Genomic DNA, 24,145 nt, shown 5'->3' on the forward strand with positions numbered 1-24,145 from the left:
GTTTGGCATTATGCAATATAACTTATATAAATAATGTAGTCACTGTCCTTTGACATGATCAGAATAGATATGGAACAAGATTGTAAACAAGGAAATATATACAAAACTTCAGTCCTAAGCGACTCTCAGATAACAACGTCTCAAATGCTTGACTGTAAATTACTTAGATATCATGTTTTATTTTTCTCAGGGAGGTCTCCAAGATGGTCATAGCAGATGGACAGAATTATCAACGGAAATGAATAAGCCCATAGTTACAGTCTCTCTCTCTCTCTCTCTCTCTCTCTCTCTCTCTCTCTCTCTCTCTCTCTCTCTCTCTCTGTCTCTTCTTCTTCTCTGGGGTGCTGTTGGCCACCAGCCCACAAAGGCCAGAGGAGCAGAAGGAGAGAGGCACAGAGCTTGGAAGGCCCTGAGCAAGGCAAGGAATGACCACTCCAGGAACCACTTCAGGGAGCTAGCTCAACTTTACTTAGGGAGAACAAAAGCTACATAGTCCTTGGGGAGTGGGGGGAGGAGGGGAGCTTCCAGGATAGGTGTACATAACTGGCTGAAACCAGGCACTTTAATGATTTGCACTTGGCAGCACATCCCTATCATGTGGATGGGAACACTGTGCCTAATTATCCTACAGGTACAGAGTGGGGCGAGCTAGAAGGGAACTGTGCATTTTGCTCTTGAATTAGAGAAGATTCTGAGACTGTTGTCTGTAAACGGTTTTAAACCAGGCAAATTATGAATTGTGACTCTCTTTAGTTTCTACGAAAAGTCCTGTGATGGGGATGCTGGTGGTCATCCAGGAGACTGGAGCACAGTCCGTGTTACAGACAAATAACAGAACCTCAAGAAAAGCCAAGGGACCACACCATGCAGAAAGGAAAAACGGATGGATGGGTGGATGGATGGATGAATGGATGGATGAACAGATGGACTAACAGATGGACTACTGACTTACTACCTAACTAAAATCAGCTCCATCCCTTCAGGCTGAAAGGGGCATGAGGCTAGGAGTCCCCAGGTCCGCCCTTTACTCCTTTACCCATGTTGGTCCTGCTTAGAAACCTGCCCCGTACCTTCCTGTATTTTCTCCTCCTATCGTCTTCTGGGAATGAAAACCCACCAAGTCAGGGAACAGGCTTTCACTCTTCTTGTCTACTGTGTCTATCTCGGCTTCAGCCCTGTGCAGTGAGATCATCATGACTCTGCCCCTTTTTGAGCATGTCTTTTTAACAAGTAGTAGAAGTGGCTTGGTATCCAGAATTCGCCTATCAGATGACTCCTGCAGATGGAGGCATGCCTATCTTTACAGCCAGATCTGCAGAGCTGCTGTCTGGATTCCAGCAGTAGATCTCTAACCTGATACAGAGGGGGAGCAGCTTCCCGGCAGCGTGCCTGCCACACATCACCTGGAAAAGGTGGGGGCAGGGTTGGGGAATAAATGAAAACTTTCTAAGCTGTGTTTCCAAGGGATGGAAAGCACTAACTAGAGGAAGACATGACCAGGGGTGGGAGTCATTTTAAAAAAACGCCATGGCAGATTTGGGAAGACCTTCCTGCCCCTTAGAATCCAGCCTCCTCCTCGTCGTGTGGTTATGCTGACAGCTGACGAGAGCTGCAGGAGTTCAGCAAGGACTCAGATTGACTGCAACTAAAACATACTGAAAGGCTTCCAAGCTGGTCTCTGCCATCACGTAGGAAACACCCTGGGAGCAGTGAGCCACTACCCTACCCTCACCCTAGCACCCTGCTCGACAGACGTGACATTCACTAAGTATTTCTTCAGTGATGATATTCAATCTAGACAGTGAGGGAGGGGCTCTAAAATGTGGGTGTTGGGGCTTAGAAACACGGCATAGCAGTTAAGGGCACTTGCTCTTTTTCAGATGACCCAATTCTGGGTCAGCTCACAACCACCTATGACTGTCAGATTCATGGGATCTGACACCCAGCTCCAGCTTTTGTGCACCAGCACACATGCAAACACACACACACACACACACACACACACACTCACACACTCATACACAGTTACACACATATGCACACACGCTCACACACATGCATACACTTAAAAATAAAAGACAAAATTATGAAGGTAAACTCTCATCATGCTAATGAAAAAATACAGCAGAATTGGTATGGCCACTCTAGGGAGGATGGTCCAGGAAAGTACACCCACAGGAAAGTGATCACTTCAGGCCCTCTGCCTGTATTTCACCAATAAGAACAGACACATTGTGTGTGTACCCAGGACATCATAATCTCTATCATTTCCAATGAAAATATACTTTCTTGAGAAAGATAAGGAAGATAGACCGGGTGAGTCACATTCATCTTGGTCTCTTTCTCCTCTATCTTAGCACTGAGGAACTAATCTCAGAGCCTTGTTTTTCTCATCTATAAAACTGGAAGAAATTACCTTTGAAAACTGACACTGGATTAATAATTTCTACACAGAATACGCATTGTCTGCCTCACTCATAACTGGTGCTCAGTGTGTCTCCTCAATGACTGGCAGAGAAAAGGATCACTACGATTCTCTCTGTGGCTGGAGGGTGTATTACAGCAGTCTAACATGAACTTTGCCAGTAGGAGAGTCTCTGTGTTTATTTTACTAAATGGGTACTACTATTTATTTCTCAGAGGCATTGTGGGTATATCCAGGACATTTGGCCATGACAACATCCAATTCATTGTCACTAATTCTAAATTCAACTCTAATCAACTGTTGGGGAGACAATTACAGCTGCCGTATACAGTAAATAAAATCACAAGCTAACTAGTTAAAAGTGAATAATACTTCTTTTATGTAAGTGTTGTTTGCCAGTTTTACTTTTCTCCCTGTGATAAAACATCCTAACCAAAAGCAACTTATGAAATAAAGGAATCGATTTGGCTTTCATTTCCAGGGTACAGTTCATCACTGAGGGGGAAGCCAAGGCCACAGTCAAGGGAAACAAATGGACCCATTCTACCTGGTGCCTCTTCTTCTCATACAGCTGTCTCCTGTCTCAGACAGCTCATGGCGCCCTGCCTAGAGAATGATGCCGCCCACAGTGGACTGGGCCCTTCTATATTAATTAAGGATCAAGACAATCCCCTACAAACATACCCATAGGCCAGCCTGATCTAGTAAGCTCCTCAGCTGAAGCTTCGTCTCAACTGATTCCAGGTTGTGGCAAGTTGACTCTTAAAACCAACCAGTCACGTGGCTTATTCAAAACCCTGAAAGTGCTAACACAACCACACACACACACAAACACACACACACACACACACACACACACACACACACACACACACACCACTGCTTATATATGTAACGTGTTTATCAATTATTGTTTGTTTAAAATTGAAATATAATCATTGCATAAGTGTCTGAGGGCCTCTAATAATCCCAAGCTGAAGACAACAGTGCTGGAGGTCACAAGCACCTCTTCCTTTTCTACAGATGACAAAAACAAAAAACAAAAATCAAAGTTTTGGGAAGTTGATCACTTGGTCAAGGTAACCCGGGGAAAGAACAGCTGAGCCAGAACCCAAAAGCACTCTGCTAGCAAACTCAACAGAGTGCAAAGGGCCCAGACTCTCCTGCCAGAAAATCTTACTGATCAACCCAGGAAAATTCCTTTGCTGATCAGATTATTCTAAAAAAGAAAGAAAGGAAGGAAGGAAGGAAGGAAGGAAGGAAGGAAGGAGGGAGGGAGGGGAAGGGAGGGAGGGAAGTGCTAGCTCTTCCAACCCCTTCTCTATAGAGACAATACCAGGCAGCCCCAAGGAATGACACCATTACATTTCTCCTACATCCCCCTCCATCATTTTCCCTCACAATCTGTTCTCACATTTCTCACCTATCTGAGATCAACATAGCGACTAGCATGAGGAACACATGGATCTGCCGTTGGTGTCTACTGGACACTGGGGTTGCTAACTAACATAAATAGCTTTGTTTGAGGACACACCCAGACCCACAGACGGACCAGTCCAAACCCTTTGGCTGAGGACAGACCAGAAAATATACCAAAGTCCCGCAGGACAAGGTATGAGTTTTCATAACAGCCTCCTGACCGAAGGAGAACACCTGCGAGGAAAGAGTGTATCAGTTAATGATGTGAGCTTGAGTCTCAGGTGGGACCTGTGTGGCTGCTATGAGTCCTTCTGCCAAGTGAAGAAGAGCAACATTGTGTCCTTTCTAAACCCACAGCCACTGAAAGGGACTAACGTCATCGCTTCAAGAGATTTTTGTTGTTGTTGTTATTGTTAACTAAAGTATCTAGTCTTCAACCCTATCAGAGACTTAAGAAAGTAAAATTAATTACCTGAGTATACAGGGAGTGCAGGTTAGTGGCTTTCCAAATGAGAAGATGACAGAGACAGTTTGCTACCTGAACAGCCACACAAAACTCTCTATAACTTTGGAGCATCATCTTCAGCCTTCTGTCCCAATATATTTGACAGACATATTTGTGAAGCAGGAACTGTTGAGCACTTGCTTACCCTGTCTAGGCAAAGTTTCATGTCGACTCTGCCTGCATCCAAGCTTGCCCATTTTTAGGCAGAATTCTGTCTGTGGTAAAAACAAGGACATTTTGCCCAGTAGTTGTTTGGGAGTTAAGATGTTTTTAGGTCTAGATAGATGTTTTAAGTTGATATTGGTGAGATATGATAGATATTGATTTACATTCAGAATTTTAGACTCACCAAGATAGGAAAGGTGTTTTCTTCAAGGCTGCCAAATACAAATAGCCAAAACACTAAGAATATAACATTTATATAATTCCTGATTGTTTCATGGTTCTTCTTGCTGTAGGTAGTTTACTGTATATATGCATAATAATATAAATGTATATGTAAAAAAAACACAACACCTTAAAAAAAACAAAACATCAATGGTGCTTTTTTTTTTTAAGTGAGTTTTTTTTTTCTCAGAAAAGATAACTTGGTCAGCTTTAAGCCAGAGAGTGTTATTATAGATTTTTGAGTTTAAGCAGAGATTACGGGAATTCCAGTGTTAAAATTCACTGAATCTCTCTCATTCAATGACGCTGATTCACAAGGATCATGAAAGCCTAATCAGTTTTTTTCTAGTTTCAATCATCACCTTTTTCTCACTTTTTGTGTTGGATAAGAGAATAAAACAATAATTGTTAGTGAAGGTGTAAAACCCTAAATCCTGATCCACGAATGCAGGAAGGCCGTTTTATCTGCACAGGATTTGGAAGTGGGCAAGTGTTTGAGTGGCCCCCTTTATCTATTAGTGAGATATTTTATTTGTGAGTTAATTACAACACAATATTTTTTACCTAAAAACCAAATTAATCTGGTTATTGTGCACAAATTGCCTTCATAAACCTCAAAAGGACAGAGACGTCAAGCAGGAAGTAACGGCTGGAGCCATGACACAGCTGGCTGGTTGGTAGCAAAGTCCAGTTTTGTCCTGGAAAATGAGGCAAAAGCAAATTAAAAAAAAAAAAGAAAGAAAGAAAAAGAAAAAGACAGGGTTTCTACAAGGCCCCTTGTCATCTGCGTGGTCCCTGTCATGGCAACAGAGGGTACGAAGCAGCCTAGACCCATGGGAACCTGAGGCCTCCTGTGTGCTTGTCATGGTCCCCACAGAAGTGTGTCGTCTGAAGCCTGCCTGCTTACAGAAGTTCGTTCCCAAAGCAGAAGATTTCTTGAATAAGACCACCCCTTAGAAAATGCAAAGCAACAACAACAACAATAAATGCATCTACTGAGTTGCACACACACACATCCTGTGTTCTACCTTCTAAAGCGTGGCCCTGTCTGCTACCCTTGGATGTATAACTACTCCCACATTAACCCTTACCCAACATTCAAGCCAAGCTCCCCACCAGGAGGACTAAATGATTGCCTGCTACTTAGGAAACTGTAAGGCAGAGTACAGGCAGTTTGCAGCAAGCCCACAAGCCAACATCAACTGAAATGGAGAGAAACGCAAAGCCGTTCCACTAACTCAGAAACAAGGCAAGGTTGTGCACTCTCTGTTCTTACTCAGTGCAGTGCTTGAGGTCCCAGCCAGAACTATCAATAAGACAGCTGAAGGCGATCAGGGGGATACAAATAGAAAGGAAAAGAGTCTCCCTGTTGGCAGGCGATATGGTAGCATACATAAGGGATCCTAAAAGCTTTACCAGGAAACTCCTACAGCTGATAAACCTTTTCAGCAAAGTAGCTCGATACAAAATTAACACAGAAATCAGTAGTCTTCCTACATGTAAACGACAGAGTGAGAAACAGCACCTTTCACAAAAGCCTCGAAAATATACCATATCTTCGGGTAACTCTAACCAAGTATGTGAAAGACTGTATAATCAAACTTCAAGACTCTGCAGAAAGACATCGAAGAAGATCTCAGAAGATGTTTGGTTTTTTTTTATGAGATTCTTGTGTGTGTGAACATGTCCACCTATATGTGTTTCTTGTACTTTTTCTTTGGCTCTTTTTCTTGTTTGGCTGTTTTGTCCTATTCCAATTTGTTCGTTTTTGCTTTATCTGATATTCTTTTATTTTTATTATTATCCCTTAGATTTCTATCTGGTGTATTTTGTTTTGTTTTGTTTTGTTTTGTTTTGTTTTAATCCAGATGGGAGAATCTAAGAGGAGTAGAGGGAGTTGAAACAGTAATAAAAATAATTCAATTTTTAATGAAACAAATCAAAAACAAAAACCTGTACTCCACCAAATTGGAAAATCTTTTTTTTTTAAAAGGTAAAGTTTTTGACAGATATTACCTCAGTGGTCCTAACAATGCAAAAATCACTCCGAGATCAAGCGAGGAGTTAAGCAGATATGCAGATTAATCACTGCACTTCCAATAATCATGACCCAGAATACGCAATAATGCAAGCCAACCAAGAAACAGCCCTAAACCCCCGCCCCGCTCCCCCCCCCCCCATTGTTGCATAGCTTAAGTTTCCAGCGCTGTCCCCTGCTCTACCTGCCCAGCTGCAGGCTCTCAGGAAGCGCCGCCTGCACACTTCATCTGCTGCTTCTTAAACTGTGGATCCACAGCGCTAGCAAAATAAAACCGCCGCGCGTGTTGCATGCAGTCATTGTTAGAGAGTTGGGCGTTAGTGTGGGAAAAGAAACTCGAGAAGCCCGGGGGGACCTCTAGTGAGTGACACTCAATTTCACATCTATTCAGTCTGGAACAATTCAGAGAAATACCGTCCCCACATTTAAAACCTTAGGGTTAGGCCTTAAAAGGATTTTGTTTTTTTCAGGTTTTGTTGTTGTTTTGTTTCAGATTGTGTTACACTTAACTATCCAAATAGTTAAACTAGAAGCCATTTTTTAAAAACCTAAAACCATCTAGCATGCTTTAGTCCATTTTTAAAAGATCTATTTCAATATTTTTTTAAAATTATGTGTTATGAGTGCAGTACCCAGAGAGGCCTGAAGAGGGCGTCAGATCTCCTGAAGTTGAAGTGACAGGAAGTTGTAAACCAGTGGGAGTGAGTGCTGGAACCAAATCTAGGTCCTCTGGAGGAGCCCCAAACGCTCTCAAAACCCTGAGCCATATGGTCATTCTTAATTAAATAATTAAAAAAAATATGTATTAGGAGCCTTTTGGGTTAGATTCCCAGCAGAGAACAGGAAAGGGGGAAAAACAAACTCTCAATGTCTTTACCACTGAGTCACTCTGTGGTTAACTTTAAATACGCATTTGTGTTGCTGGCAAAGCAGTTGTTTTTGTGCCTGTGAATTCTACAAGCCCACTTCAGTATTGAGTCATATGTTTTTCTCGCAAGGAAGAACAATATATATGACAAAAATTGCCTAGTACATTTGGTTAGGTTGACACACGGAAAATATTAAATTAATCCGTGTAAGAACATGTCTCTGGTTCCTGTTTGGCATGGGATCCCTCCTCCACCACCAAAGTGGAGGCAACACCACGTCAGTGCTGGTCCCCTCAACTCCACAACTCTGTGTGAAATAAGCTTTTACTTGTAAAAATAAAAATAAAAAGGAATAAATTATATCACATAAGCATATCCTTAGGAGTCAAAAAAATGTCCATAGAACCGTGACCCTGCATATTATGGTTTTTTGAAATGCCCAGCAAAACAGCACCTACTAACACATATGTTTGTTGTGTGCTGTTGGAACACACTGTGTCCGGGAGACATTTTTCTCTACCTTTCATTTCACTCTAGCTTTGGGGGGCCGTGTCTCTCATAATCCAGATTGAGCTTTGGGGGGCCGTGTCTCTCATAATTCAGATTGGCCTTCGACTCTCTATGCAGCTTAGTGTAATCCTCCTGCCTCCACCTCCCAAGTGCTGGGATTACAAGGTACACTTGCCTTCAGTGTGGTGGACAGGACCAGCAGCACGGGAAGCCTTTAAGCCACTGGTTCTCAGCCTTCCTAGAGCTGCAACATTTAACTACCGTTTCTCATGTTGTGCTGCCCCCCCCAGGATAAAATTATTTTTTGTTGCTACTTCAGAACTGTAATTTTGCTACTGTTATGAATCATACTATAAAGGTCTGTGTTTTCCGATGGCCTTAGGTCACTGCCCACAGGTTGAGAACCACTGCTTTAAGCTCATCGCTTGCACTGCATGCTGACACTTTGAGAAGTCCAGGGTGCTTGCGGAAGGGTGGTCCCTGTGGAGACACAGGGCCTGAGGATTATGACACAAAGACACCTCGTCTTATCTAATACCTGATCGTGTAAATGTGAGTGTTTGTCCATTTATACTCAGTTGCCTGTGGAAGCCAGAGGACAATTCCTCAGGCGACATGGGCCTGTTTCTTGGAGACCAGGTCTCTCGCTGACAGAGTTCACTGATAGGCTAATGTGGCTGAGGGTCTGACCCTAGGCTTCTGCCTGTTTCCGCCTCCCCAGAGCTAGTTACATAGTTACAAGTGCTCTGGCCACACCAGGGTCTTTTAAAAATTCTCTCTCACTGCCATCTGCCTGCTTCTGCGAGGCCAGTTTGGTCTACAGAGTTCAGGACAGCCAAGGCTACACAGAGAAACCCTGTCTCGAAAAACTAAAAATAAAAAAGTAAATAAACAAACAAACAAACAAAAACCCCACCAAACTCTCACTCTCTTTCCCTCCCCCCTCCCCCCACCCCCGTGTCTCTCTCTCTCTCTCTCTCTCTCTCTCTCTCTCTCTCTCTCTCTCTCTCTCTCTTTTTCTCTCTCTCTCCCTCCCTCCCTCTTTCTCTCTTGTGTGTGTGTCTGCCTGCGTGCACGTGTGTGTGTGTGTGTGTGTGTGTGTGTGTGTGTGTGTGTGTATGTGAATCTCTTTTGCCTTGACTCTTCTCATTTCCCCTTCTCTGAGAACACATTCAGTTTCACCCTCTTTTCCTCTCCTCCTCAGCCTTAAGGAAACCTTTTCAGATCCCACTTACACACGCTTACTAAATGCCAGATCAACGCTGGACTTGGGTGTTTCCCACCTTTCCTCCGATTCCATCGTATACCTGCCACTTAGTATTTATTCTTGGGGGGGGGGGGGGAAGAGGCTTTGGCAAAGCTGAATCCTTTGGTTAGGGATAATTATATCCTATGTCTGTCTGACCTCAAAGCCCATCCCGCTTCGCAAAGGGCTTGAGAGTGAGGGTTAGGAGTACGTCGTCTCCTGGTATGGTCCACATGAGCAAGCCTGTACCCCTAAGGAAAGGAAACAACAGAAAATACGTACAACCTGAACACAGCCACAGGGTGACCGAAGGGCAAGCCGCTGTTCAGTCTGAGGGCGAAGCTGCCAAGAGATTTCTGCTACTTAATCTACAAAACCAACTCATTACTCACTCAGTGTCAAAGGTGTGGGCAGTGGTTCCTTCAAAGTACCACGACTAAAGAAAACCAGGAGAGAGACCTGTTGAAAGAGTGACCAAGCATCCTAAGACCACACCTCTGAGAGGACTTTCACGCTGGGCATGCCCTCCAATTACAAGTCCCCAGACTGACTGCGCCTTTGAGCAGGCAGAGTCAGCACTATGCTGCTTTCTAGCCTTTCTCCAGCCTCTGTCCACCCCAAAGCTGTCCCTGGCAAAGAGGTCCCCCCTTTGCTCTGCTCTGCTAGGTTCCTACTGACCCAAGTCACTCTGTAGCAACAGCCACAAATTCTGTCCCTGGGGCATGAATAAATGCTCAACTCCCACCGTTCATGGGCCAATGAGGGCCTAAGAGGCCTAGGATCGATCCAACCCATTTTAACTAGCAAGAAACTACCTAGTAATACCTTGTTTGTATTTCTTGGAGGAGGGACACCAGAAACCCTTATTTCATTCTCTGCAATAATCGGAGGGCACACAGCTAGGGCAGCACCATCTCCCAGCTGCTGATTACATCAAAGGCTTGAAGCACAAATTCAATTTTATGATGTTAATCTCGGCCTGCCACTCAGAAATTTTCTCTGAGGGACGTGATTTTTTTTCTTCTGGATTTCATTTTAAGAATGATTTTTTTTTTCATCCTCAATCAATAAAGATATGTTTTCATCAAAAGACTCTATCTTGGCAGAATTCAATTGGCTACCTCAATCCCTTTTGGTGACACGGTATTAATTAAAATAGTTTATGTTGCACCTCAGCTGGCAAAAGAGGCAGTGAGAAAAAGCCAACTACTCAGAACACATGTTCTATACACGGCAACACGGAGGTCAGAAAATAATTTGCTCTTTCTTCAGGTGACAGACATTAGCAATTCAAGGGTCATTCTGACTTGTTTTCTTTATTTCACTGGGAAAAAGAAAAAAATAATAAAATAAAAAAAATTTTTTAAAGGCTGAAGCTTTCTCTGTCAGAGTTCTGTTCAACAGAAAACTGAAGTGCTGGTAAACAGAATTCTCCAAACCCTGCCCTTCTGGGGGAGCACAGGACAAGGCATCACCCAGGGCATGGTAGGCTGCTTAGAATCGGTCTCTTAAGCTAAATAAGTAAACGGAAATATGAGAAGTACACAAGGAGGCTCTCAACTCTGAAATAATGGTTAAAATTGTAATATACCATGTTTCTTGAAAGCAGGCATGGAGAATTAAGTAAAGTTTCTCAAAGCTGAAAAGAGGAGAAATCCACAAACCATGTCAAACACACATACACACACACACACACACACACACACACACACACACACAAAGATATTTGGATTCTGAAGTCTGGTAGAAAGTGGGGGTTGATTCACCCCAGTGCCCCATTATGAAGTACCTGACTCTGCAGCCTCCCACACACCTGGAGGAAGCATGCCCCTCCCCCAAGATGCCGACAGGTCATGGAACCTGTGTGCCCTGAGGGATGAGGGCTGAAGCCTCCTTTCCAAAGGTACACGGGGAGCTAGAATTTGCCCTGGATGGAGAGTGAGGTGGATTCTTGGGTGCCAGAAGAGGCGGATCAAATACTGAAACACTCAGCTGGGAATTTATATCCAGAATCCAGAGGAAACGTGGAACAATCTAATAAAATCGTTCATGACGAGCCTCAGCTCCACCTTCCTGGCCCAGAACTCATTCCCTCTAGTAACTCTTGAAGCCGAAAGACCTTCATCTGCACGTGCCCAGAGAAAACCGGTTAAATGAGGCTTTCTTTGATATTAAAAATAAGAAAAAAAAAGCATTGAATTAAGGGAAAACCTGTTTAGCCAGAGTAGGTCTGGTCTGAGCTGAAAACCACGCCTCAAAATGTAAGAAATGAGAAGAAAGATAAAAGAAACCTGATGTTAATTTCTGGGCTCCACACACATGTTTGCACACTTGCATAACACATACACAGCACACAGCACACAGACACAGGGACTATAGGAAAGAGGAGGAGGAGGAGGAGGTGGTGGTGGTGGTGATGGTAGAGACATGGCTCAGTTGGTAGTTTATTTACCATGCAAGAACCCACTTTTAAAAGGCTGGACATGGCACCATGCTTATAATCCCAGCCCTGGAGAGGTGGGGACAGGCAGACTCCTGAGACTTCCGGGCCATCCAGCCCAGTCTTCTTATTAGCAAGCTCCAGGCTCAGTGAGAATAAAGCAAAGAGCAGTCAGGGAAGACAGCTGATGTCAACTTCCACATAGGTACCTGTGCACCTGTACATGCATGAACGCATTGAACACACACTTGCAAGTGCACCACATGCGCAAAGTGACGGTTGCCATGAGAGCAGCATCGCCTTGAAGTTCTGGGACATCTCAGGATGAGTCCAGAAGTCAGAATGTTGACTAGGGCTCTGGACATGTACACTTAAGCTGAACAGCTGGATTCAGTCTCTGCTCGATTCTGGCTGGACCTGATGTCTAACAGGACAACGAACAAATGTCCAAGTCCATTGACTAAAACTAAGAAAATGAACAAAGGGAAGGAATACTCCAAAAAGTAATTCTCACCTAATTTCTTAGGCCAGATAATGATGGTGTGATACAAATGAGGGCCTGGCCTGATGGAGGCTTTCAGTAACCAGTAGAGCTAATCTGGGCCTGCAGAAAAAAAAAAACTTTCTCTACAATGAATGAAACCTAAAGTACTAAATTCCTTTTCCCGTCTACTGGTGGTACCTATGTGATAGGTAGAATTTTCCCACACCTTGCAGCAAAACTCTCTCCTTTAAATTCAAATAGTTGTAAGAGGCAGAGAGGGCTGACTCTACCCATTTTTATTCAGCCAGCTTGTACAACATTTGCAAACTCATACATACTCAAGTTCGATTTTAAAGGAAAAAATTTCTGTATTTTTTTTTTCCTTGCAACAAGGTTTCTCTGTGTAGCTTTGGCTGTCCTGGACTAACTTTGTAGACCAGGCTGGCCTCAAACTAACAGCCATCCACCTGCCTATGCCTCCAGAGCGTTGGGATTAAAGGTGTGCACCGCCACTCCTGGCAAGACCTCTGTATTTAAAATCTAACAATACCAAGGAGAAATCAAGAGGGTGAAATTCCATAAGAACTTCCCCACCGAAATGTTCAGTCAAAAATGATGAACTTATCCCTGATACCTCTTGGGTACCATTTCTTTTCTAACATTCACTTACATTGCTCAGAAGGAAGCAGAAGTGATATCATCAGGCCCACATAGGAAGGCTGATATTTTTTCCTGATAAAAGAACCTGTGCAGAGAGGGTGACCTTCTCCCACCTCAGGCCAAGGGCACACCTTAGTTAAAGCATAGCATGTAGTGTTTGGAGAACACGGGCAGCAGCAATAGTAGTAAATGTAATTTTAGAATTTACTCCAAATGATGCCAGCTAACATATTCTTGGTCTGCTTTTAAAATATTTTTACAGGTGTGTATTTGTGTATGTATGTATGCCATGTGTGTATGAGTGCCCCTGAAGGCCTGAAGAGAGTATGGGATCCCCTGAAGCCAGTGCTATTGACAGCTATGAGCTGTCTGCCTTGAGTTCTGGGAACTGAACTCTGATCCTCCGGAAGAGCAGTAAGTGCTCTTGGCCATGAAGCCACCCCTCCAGCCTGTCATGGTCTGCTTGTGTGGTATGTGCGATATGTGTGCCCCCTCCCAGGGCACAAGCACACGCTAGTGTTTCACTGTGTCTAATCGAGATGCATGTCCTAGGGCAGGACACTGGCTGAGTGATGACACTTCACCCCACAGAAAAGTGCTGTTACACAGCTTAGTCTTCCTCCAGCTTTGGGAAGGAAACACCCTTTTAGAGGTGATTCAAAAGTAGTGAGGCTTCCATGTGACATCTGAGGACAGCAAAGCCCAAAGGCGCAGTAACTTGGCAAGGTCTACCCAGAGTCAACAGAGAAAATGCTTTGAAGGAAAGCCAAGGAGTTTGTGCATTAGCTGGGAACAAGTGTGAATCCCTGTGAGACTCCACATTCCCTAGACAGGGCAGTGTGTGAATACTCACGCTAAGAATGCAGCTCTCAGGTGTGCATACAGAGCAACGGGCAGACCAAGAAAATACCATTGGCTGGGGCTGTGCGTTCAAATATATCCTAAAGCCGCCTAAGATCATGTCTGCTCTCTGGGCTCACAAGCCACTTGTCACTCACATGCAACACAGTCACCATCTGTGAACTTACATTGGGGCTCCTTCATCCTGTACTTGCTTAGATGTCAGACACATTCGTGTAGGACTTGCTACTTATTTTGAGATAAATTATCTTAATTAAAGAAAGAGAGACTAGTCATAGTGACAGAAGGATTGGGAGTTCAAGGTCACCCTCAACAACATAGAGAATTTGAGGCTAGCCTGGGCTAGCCTCATGACACAAATCATGAGACCTTGTGTCAAAGCAAAAATAAAAAAGAGAATCGTCAAGAATAAAAAACAATCATTAAAAAAATGGACACTGAGGAAATTGTTTCCGTTTGTTAGATGACTATTAGCTGTACGCCCTGCAGTGTTTATGTTACATGCCCACTTAACTCGCAGTACATGTTAGAATATTATCCTCTCCAGCCAGGAGGAAATAAGACATGAAAAGCAAGAGTAATTTGTCGAAGGTCCCATCAGTCCTGAACCCTTAGTCAGCTGCTGGGATGTCCAGCCTGCCAGGATACCTTCTGGAACCAGGAGGAAAGTCCACAGTCCAAATTCTGCAGAGCGATGCTCCCCAGCACTGGACATACAGAATGCTAAAAAAAGTTCAAGTGCTCTTCCTGAGAAGTTCTTATTCTGAAAATTAAGAGAAAACACACACACACACACACACACACACACACACACACACACCACAGGTTAAGGACTTTTGGAGACCTCAGAATCAATATAGCAAAGGACTCACTGGGACTTCAAGACTGAGCTGTGACTAAAGCTCAGAACAGCTGCCACCAGGTTCCCACCCTAACCTCTGGCCTCTGATTCTGCCTAGGGGGGAGCAGGGTCCAGAACTCTTAACAACCAGTGAAAAAATAATTACATTTAAAAAATTATCCAGAGAAGTTTCACCTACAATGTGCTAACAGAGCGGTTACAGGGGCTGCCACTATAAGTGATTGTAAGCAGCTCTATTTTATTATTATTATTATTATTATTATTATTATTATTATTCAAAAGTAAGCAAGTAAGCATCCTTGAAACCCTGGAATGCCCTGATACCAATACTTTCAATGTGCCTCAAAATATCTTAGAACTTAACTATACCGTTTCTCAGTGAGTCTCTGTACATGAGAACCCCATATTTCTCATGTCCCCCCTTGGTTAGAGACAGTGGAAGTCCTGTCACATATGGGGAAGCATGACATTAGCTTGAGAAGGAAGTTCTAATTTACAAATATCTATTCCCCAAAGAAGCAACAGTATTGGACTAAACACAGAAGGTCAATTTGTATGGTTTTAAAAATCAGGCTCCTTTTACAGTGTCACGAGGAAGACAGTTTCCCTTCTCCTTTGGTGTATTCTTGAACACATTTTTGGAGGCTTTTAGTATTGATGGAACTAAAAGAAACGAAGGAACGAGTGGAGTGAGAAAAAGAAAGGAAGGAAGGAGAGAGAGAGAGAGAGAGAGAGAGAGAGAGAGAGAGAGAGAGAGAGAGAGAGAAGGAACTCCAAGCACCCATAAACACTAGCTCACTTTCTTTTCCCAGGGTGCTTGAGAGTCCCGGGAGACAGGAGGAGGGGCTTGCCTCACTGGCCCCCACCCCTCGCTGAGGAGCTACCAACAGCTCTGTGGCCAGGGAGGGGCAGTTAGAAGGGCGTGGCTCCTGCTAGACAGACCATGCTTCGGTGGAGGGGTGGAGGGTCCAGGATACATGTGTATATGGGCAGCCCAAATTGGACTTTGTGGGTTACTTAAAAACAAAAACAAACAAACAGACAGACAAACGCCCTGAAGTTGAGAAGGTGGAGTGGATTTGGGTGGAGGCAGGGGAAGGAGTGGGGGTAAATATGATCCTGATGCAAAGAATTAATAAAAAAATATTGTGTAGAAAAAAAATACATCTCAAAGGTGGAGGGGAAAAAAAGAGTTAGGGAAGATAAAAAAGAAAAAAAACCCAAAAAACAAAAAAACAATCTGCATGTGAACAGGGTCAGGGACAGAGGCCAGATGAAAGAAGAGAGTTGGAAGATTCGAAATATTTGCATCAGATGAAAAATATTCCTCCAAATTGGCCTAGTGTCCAACAGCTGACCTTGAACTCCTTGGACAGATGACCTCCAAGAGGGGGAAGAAAGAACATTAAGGCAGAGCCAGGCTCTGTGCACACCACTGTTAACTGTACACAAAGGAGCTGGAAGGAATGAGGGCGGCTGGACAGGAATGCCAGCCCGGAGAGGAATGCCAGCCCGGAGGAGGGCGTCTTGCTAGCAGGTCACCTCTGGCAGTTTTCTTAGAACAGGCATCTCCCTGCCGCCCCTTGAGCTTTTGCTGCCCCCTCAATCCAAACTTACAACAGTCCAGCAGGCAGGTCTTCTTTAGGGCTGTGTTGGCCACAGGTGAGAGCACTTAAGCCTTGTGTCAGCCTTCAGCTGTCATAGCCAGCAGGAGCTCACTTCCACTGGCTCCTTCCCCCTGCTGCGGAGCTAGTTGTAAAGTCCTAAAAATAAAATAAAACAAAAACAAAAACAAAACAAACAAACAGAAAACCCACCCACCTCTCCCTAGGGGAAGAGCGAGTCTCCCAAAGTATACAGGAGCAGCTTTCCCAGCAGAACCCAAGGGATGGCGATGAGTGGCTGTCCTCAGCCCATCCCACTGAAGCGCAGATTCCCAGAGAGGGAGGAGCCGGCGCCTTCTCCCCCAGCAAAGCCAAACCCACAGGTGACCAGACCCGCCTAAGAAGCCTCAGGTTGGATCCGCCTCCACCTGCCTGCCCCGCCCCGGCTGGAGCGGGCCAAGCTGGCTGGGTTTCTCTTGCTTCCTGCCGCCCTCTCTCCTGCTGCTGACCAGGGCCAGCCGGTCCTTCAAGTGACCCTGCAGCTGAAGTGCAAGGGGCCCAGGTACCAGAGCACCGAGAACTTTGACAAGGGGTGGGAGTTTCCCCGGAGGGGGCCTCCTGTGAGCCTGGAGAGCTGGACTGCACTTTTTAGAATGCTGGCCTCACAAGTGCAGGGAGTTCGGAAGCCAGTAAAAATATCTAGCTTGGAGGCCTGTGCGTTTATTTATTTATTTTTTAAATTTATTTATGCAGTTATTCACTTTACATTCCCCTCCCTCATCTCCTCCCAGTCTTTCCTCTCCCTCTCCCCCCTCCCTCTTCGCCCTATCCCCCCCTCACCCTGCCTCAGAAAAAGGGAGCCCCTCCCCCAACCCGCCCAGCAAATCCGGTCCCATCAGGATTGAGCACTTCCTCTTTCACAGTGTTCTGTCAAGGCAGCCCCAGCGGAGGGAAGTGATCAAAACAGACACCTTGTCAGAGACAGCTCCCACTCCCCCTTTTTTAGGGGACCCACATGAAGACCAAGCTACCCATTGGGTACATCTGTGTAGGGCGCCTAGGTTCAGTCTATGCTTGGTCATTGGTTGGTGTGTCAGTCTCCACAAGCCCCGCCCCCCTGGGCCCAGGCTAGTTGGCACTGTTGGTCCCCTTCTGGTCCTTCTATCCTACCCCATCTCTCCCTATCCTCCACCAAATGTTGGCTGTGAGTCTCAGCTTCTGTTTTATTCTATTGCTGGATGCAGCCTCTCAGAGGGCAGCCATGCTAGGATTCGGTCTCCTGTGTCTTTCTGGGTCTGGGTTACCTCACTCTGGAGTTCCATCCATTTGCCTGCAAATTTCCTGGTTTCCTTGTTTGTAATGACTGAATAGTATTTCATTGTGTAAATGTACCACAGTTTCTTTGTCCATTCTTTCCTTGAGGAACATCTGAGTTGTTTCCGGATTCTGCCTATTATGAATAAAGCTGTTATGAACATAGTTGAGCAAATGTCCTTGTTGTATGGTGGGGGATCTCTTAGGTATATGCCCAGGAGTGCTATAGCTGGGTCTTGAGGCAGCACTAGTCCCAGTTTTCTGAGAAAGCGCCAGACTGATTTCCGAAGTGCTTGTACAAGTTTGCACTCCCACCAGCAATGGAGGAGTGTTCCCCTTTCTCCACAACTTCACCAGCATGTGCTGTCACTCAAGTTTTTGATCTTTGCCATTCTGATAGGTGTAAGGTGGAATCTCAGAGTCATTTTGATTTGCATTTCCCTGATGACTAATGATGTTGAACATTTCTTTAAGTGTTTCTCTTGGCCATTCAGTATTCCTCTGCTGAGAACTCTCTGGTTAGCTCTGTACCCCATTTTTAATTGGACTATTTGGTTTGTTGGTATTACTTTCTTCAGTTCTTTATATCTTTTGCACATTAGCCCTTTGTCAGATGTATGGTTGGTGAAGATCTTTTCCCAATCTGTAGGCTGATGTTTTGTTCTGTTAATTGTGTCCCTTGCTTTACAGAAGCTTTTCACTTTCATGAAGTCTCGTTTATTACTTGTTGATCTTAGAGCCTGAGCTGTTGGTGTTCTGTTCAAGAAACTGTCTCCTGTGCCAGTGAGTTCAAGGCTCTTCCCCACTTTCTCTTCTAATAGATTTAGTGTTTATGGGTTTATATTGAGGTCTCTGATCTACTTGGACTTGGATATTGTACAAAGTGACACGTATGGTTCTATTTGCATTTTTCTACATGTAGACATCCAGTTAGACCAGCACCATTGAAGATGCTTTCTTTTTCCCATTGTATGGTTTTGGCTTCTTTGTCGAAAGTCAAGTGTTCATATGTGTGTGGGTTTATGTCTGTACTGATTTGATTCCATTGACCAACCAGTCTGTTTCTATGCCATTTTTATTACGATTACTCTGTAGTACACTTTGAAGTCAGGGATAGGGATACTTTGACTTCTTCCTTTTCAATTTGTATCCCCAACCAAAAAAAAAAAAAAAGCCCAGGACCAGATGGTTTTAGCACAGAATTCTACCAGGCTTTCAAAGAGCTAAGGACTGTGCATTTATAATCCCAGTTCCAGGAAGGTGCAGACAGTCCATGAGGAAGCAGCCTGGGTGAGTGCCTGTGCTCCAGGCTATGAGAGACCTTATCTCAAAAACAGGCTGCATGGCTCCTGAGGTGGTGGTTGTTGTCTGGTTCACATACACACACACACACACACACACACACACACAGAGAGAGAGAGAGAGAGAGAGAGAGAGAGAGAGAGAGAGAGAGAGAGACAGACAGACAGACAGACAGACAGAGACAGAGATAGACAGAGACAGACAGAGACAGAGAGAGGGAGAGATGGGGGGGGGTTGGGAAAATGGGAGGGCCCCTCTGCAGTTCTCAGGTCACCCAGTTGTTTCACCCTTCAAACCATGCAGTGTCTTGATTAGGAAGCCGCTGCAAATAGGTAGACAGAGATTTTAGCCCCTCCCTTCTCAATAATGCCTGGCTTCTCAGGTGCTCAGGACATGGTGACCTGTGCAGGATGACTGACTCCAAGGTTGTAGAGCTCCTAGGAAAGGCCTCCCTGCTCACCTTCTCCATGCCTTACTAGCCTCCTATTCTGGGTCCAGCTGGAGCCCCACTTCCCTTCCCAGGCACTGCTGTCCCGCCAGCTACCCTCACAATTCCCTCTTCTGTATCCCAACAGTTACCACAGCTTACTGCCACTGCTCTTACTTGACCTCCTCTGCCAGACTGTGGCCGTAGATGGGACATGGAGCCTACAGTAGGTACCTAAAACTTTGTTGAGGGAATTCACGCAGCATGCACGCAGCCAGTCACTGTCAAGGGCTCCAGCCTCCCCTCCCTAGAGCTCCAGTGAACTTCCATTATGCCTTCTAACCTCTAATACGCATCAAAGGGAGGAAGTCCACATGTGCCTCATCCTTGAGACGCCCTTCAACCTTCTGGGCAGAGCCCTCAGCTCTAGTTTTCACAGGGGCCCACAGTGTGGGAACAGCTGAGTACTTAGTTGCTGTCCTCTGCCCTCTGCCATCGTAGCTTAATGTTTCCCATACCATCCTGTTGTCCCAGGTCTTACTCCATCAGGTCCGGTGCCTAGGTCCATGATGCTTTCAAAACCCACAATAGGAGCTGGGAAGGAAAAGTTTCTGGATTCAAGACAGGATTGTAAAAATGTAACATTGTTTATTGCTTATTTCCTCTTTATTTGAAATTCTTTTTGAAAATGTTTTTAATTAAATTACATATTTAATTCTATGTGTAAGAGGTTTTTTTTTTCCCTACATATATTTATGTGTGCCGCATGTGTGCCTAGTGCCCATGGAGGCCAGAAGAGGGAGTCAGATCCTACGGGACTGGAGTTACATATGTTTGTGATCCACCATATGGGTACTGGGAGTTGAACCTAGGTCCTATGGAGGAACATCCATTGCTTTTAACCAGTGAGTCATTTCTCCTGTAATTCTGCTTCATTTGAAACAAGCTCTCCTTCAGTATCCCAGTGTGGCCTCAAACTCAGGTTCCTCCTGTCTGGACCTCCCAACTACTGGGGTTCCAGGCTTGCACCACCACCAAGTCCAGCCTGTTTCATCATGTTTATACCAGTGTAGCTGGTGCCAGTGCTGGGTTTATCTGAATCCTGTGGCCCTGGAAGACAACAATAACAAAGGGTAAAGAAACCTTTGTTCTAGAAAGAGTTTTCAGGGAGCCCCTTCCCAAGAGGCTTGAGGAAATGTTCCTGATACTGTAGTGGGAGTTTTAGAATTTTGCTTTCTTTAAAAACATAGGAATATTATAAGAATATGTTTCTGTTACAATCCCAGGCTGCTTTGCAGCAGCTAGCTATGATTTTCCTCTTGCTCTGTTCGGGGCGTGATTTTGCCAGCTGCAGATAGTTTCTGCTCTCGTGTGATGTTTGGAATTCTGGGTACTTTTCAGGGGGTATATGAATGCTAGGGCCCTGAGAAGCATGAGGGGGTGGGTTGTTGGGGAGTTGTTGGTTGGTATTTGTTGATCATCAGTTGTTGATGGTTGGTTGTTGGTTGTTGGTTTTTGGCTGTTGTTAGCTGCTGTTGGTCATGGTTTGTTAAGTAGTCATCCACAAAGAGGGAGGGCAATGGGATTAGATATCTTGGTCTTCATGTGCGTCCCTAGAACGGGCAGCAAGGGCTGTCTCTGACATGGACTCTGTTGCCTGCTTTCTAATCATGACCCCATGGTGGGGCTGCCTGGCCTAGCCTCAGTGGAAGAGGCTACACTCAGTCCTGATGTGACTTGATGTGTTGGGGTAGGTTGTTGTTGGGGGGCGGCTCTCCCTTTCTGAGGAGTAGGGAAAGGGGGATAGGCAGGAGAGAGAGGGAGGGTAGGACAGGTAGGAGAGAAGGGAGGTAGATCTGATCAGGATGTAAAGTAAATAAATGAAACAAAGGAAGAAAGAAAGAAAGAAAGAAGGAAGGAAAGAAAGAAACTAAATATCCTGACAGTAAAGATAAAACTTGCCCCAAGGAACTCGATGCCCCTAATCAGCAGGAAGTATTGTAATGATGTCATTGGCCCCTGCCCAACCCCTGACTTTATCTCTTATATCTAGTGTAAGGCAGTTGAGAGGGAAGAAGAAAGGGGATGGGGAAGAGTGAAAGGAGGAAGAGCCCACAAAGTAGCAAATGGCGGCTACATGACACTGCTCTTGTTTGTTCTTGAGCAGGCTGGCCAAGGGCTCTCCTGAATAGTTAGCCTGTCAGGAATGGTTAACGGATATTTGTGCCAACTGACCAACTTTGAAATACGACCTGATACTTTTACTTATATTTTAATTAGACTTTTTTTTCTCTCTCTCTCTTCTCCGCCCTTGAGCCTTGACCAAGCTCAGCCCAAACCACCACACAAGCCTGTTTCCCACCTCTCTGGGAGTAGACTTCTCTTTTGCCTCTATGTTTGCCTGCTTCTCCACATCCCACTTAACCTTCCCTGGAAAAGACAGGCCCTGCCTTACATTTGAGAGGCTGGTAGAGTTCAGGGTCAAAACTTCCTCATTAGTTAGCTGCCAACAGAACAAAGTGTCTCATTTAGTATAACATAATCCATCGATGACTGTCTCTACATTAGTGGAATCAAAATAGTTCCTAGGCCAGATTTGTGGGTGAAGAGCCCCCCCCAAGCCCCATTGTGAAAGCCCCACCTGTGAATAACATTGCACACACCTTGAACTGTTTATAAGTCTCTGCTCAGGACACAGTCGGTACTGGTGTGTGAGTCACACCCGTGGCACAGGACACAGTCGGTACTGGTGTGTGAGTCACACCCGTGGCACAGGACACAGTCGGTACTGGTGTGTGAGTCACACTAGTGGCACACAGTTGTTTGTTCTCATCATAGCATGCTCTCCTCTTCTCCGTTTTCCTGCTTTCCTGCTCCATGCTCAAGATACTATAGCTGAAATCCAGCTCTGCAAGTTCTGAATCACAAACCACATGAATATGTTATTTCCCTCTTGTATGGACAATATTTCAGTATTTTCCTAAATTCTCTGAGAAACATTCACTTGGGTGTATTTTCAGTATTAATTACATTGTGCTACATTTGTCTGCTTTATTGATATTTACTTGCACATGTAAATTTTATGTGTGTATGTATGTGTGTGTGTGTGTGTGAGTGTGTGTGTGTGTGTGTGTGTGTGTGTGTGTGTGTGTGTGCGCACGCGCACGCGTACACGTGTAGAGGTCAGAGGATGACTTTCAGTAGTCATTTCTCTCCATACACTATATGGGCCCTGGAGATTGACGTCATGTTGTCAGGACTGGCAGCAAGCACCTTTACCTGCTGAGCCATCTCACTGTCCCTAGTATAAATTGATTTCCTAGGAGTCAGTGCATTACAATAAATAAACAGACTAGGAAAAAGAAAAAAAAAATATCTTCCAAACTATGATTACCAGAAATAGCCATGTTTACCAGCACATATTGTAATGTTTCCTGTTTATCTCTTTGCAAAATCATCTTTCCATATGACAGTCGTATTATACAGGTGTCGTTCATATACTTTCCATTGGGACCTTAGAGAAAGGTTACTTTGCACCCAGGTGGTTTTTGTCATCCTCATACTTTCTGGCTGTAAAAAAGACCACTAAGCCAATATATTATAGTATGACTGCTTTCTACGTACAGGGTATTGGCTTTTAATTTTTAGATAAAATACGTTGGGTTTGGATATTTTCTTAGGAGAGGTTTCATCAACAGAATCGCTACAGTCAAGGTGATCACCATTTGATGTGGCTCTGTCTCTCTATTGTTTCTTGCTGGGTTTGCGGAATTCTCTCCTTCTTGGGATTAAATATGTTACATAATATGAGATGATAAATGAATATTAATGACCCCGAATGGGAGTTTTCTCAACTCCCCAACTCCTTCCTCAATAATTTTTTAAATTACTGTTTAAGAATGTATTATTTTATGTGCATGGTTGTTTTTCTTCAGGTTTGGCTGTGGACCGCATGTGTGTGCTGCCTGTGGAGCTCAGAAGAGGGCATCGGACGCTCTGGGACTTGCATGAGCTGCCATGTGGGTGCTGGGAACTTAATAAAGGTCCTCCAAAAGAACAACCAGTGCACTTAACTGCTGGGCCATCCATCTCCCTGGTCCCAATAATTGATTATTTTTAAGTTGAAATGGAATGTCAGAGGCCTTTCGATGCTACCTGTTTACCTCTTCGATATATTCACATTCATAACTATTTTTATTTGAGAGTGTCTGAAGCATACGACACTCCTCCCTGTCACTCTTAAGATGTCAGGATCCCATGTGTGTGCCTCTACGTATGTTCTTTAAAAAGTATTCTGAGTTACAAAGAGTCCTCTCTCTCCCCTCCCACTTTATAAATGAGGTTTATAAACGAGGGCATAATGCTCTCTTTCATAATCCATTCATAGTTAAACTACTGTGTGCAGGAAAGTGAGTGCAAGGACAAGGATTTTATTAGCAGCCTGAGTATATTGCTTCACTGGTAAGGCACTATCAAGGGCAAATTCTTTGTTTGTTTGTTTGTTTGTTTGTTTATTTTGCAAGACATAGTTTCCCTGTGTAGTAGCCCTGGCGCGTGCGTGTGCGGCGGTGGCTTTGGCTGTAGAGCTTTGAAGGGTCGTGTGTGTGTGTGTGTGTGTGTGTGTGTGTGTGTGTGTGTGTGTGTGCGCACGTGCGTGTGCTGCGGTGGCTTTGTAGAGCTTTGAAGGGTCGTGTGTGTGAAGCTACCAAGCCCTAATATTTTGTAGAACCGGGATCCTATAGGCGGATATGGGAACTGTTGGTAAAACAGTCTACGAAATAATTTAACATAC

The 24,145-nt window shown here is 44.6% G+C and overlaps 1 protein-coding gene and 1 long non-coding RNA gene across 8 annotated transcripts in view; one reads left to right on the top strand and one right to left on the bottom strand.

Annotated features, from left to right (window-relative positions):
* WDR72 (WD repeat domain 72) overlaps positions 1-16,644 on the bottom strand; it is a 177,114-nt gene extending 160,470 nt beyond the window's left edge. For 2 of the 7 annotated variants that reach the window (XM_084752887.1, XM_084752885.1), the window contains exon 1: positions 16,324-16,644. The gene's annotated coding sequence lies outside the window, so the exon portion shown is untranslated. Of the gene's footprint in view, positions 1-9,791; positions 9,859-16,323 lie in introns of all 7 variants that reach the window. The other 5 variants (XM_084752889.1, XM_084752888.1, XM_084752884.1 and 2 more) reach the window with 4 other exon arrangements.
* Positions 16,645-16,706: 62 nt separating this feature from the next.
* On the top strand, positions 16,707-23,357 carry LOC311581025. Its single transcript, XR_014773633.1, has 3 exons — positions 16,707-16,872; positions 20,132-20,258; positions 23,289-23,357. It is a non-coding gene; the product is annotated as an uncharacterized lncRNA (long non-coding RNA).
* Positions 23,358-24,145: the final 788 nt, after the last annotated feature.

This window comes from Acomys minous (genome assembly GCF_964271855.1).
Source record: "Acomys minous genome assembly, chromosome: 13".
Classification (NCBI taxonomy): Eukaryota; Metazoa; Chordata; class Mammalia; order Rodentia; family Muridae; genus Acomys; species Acomys minous.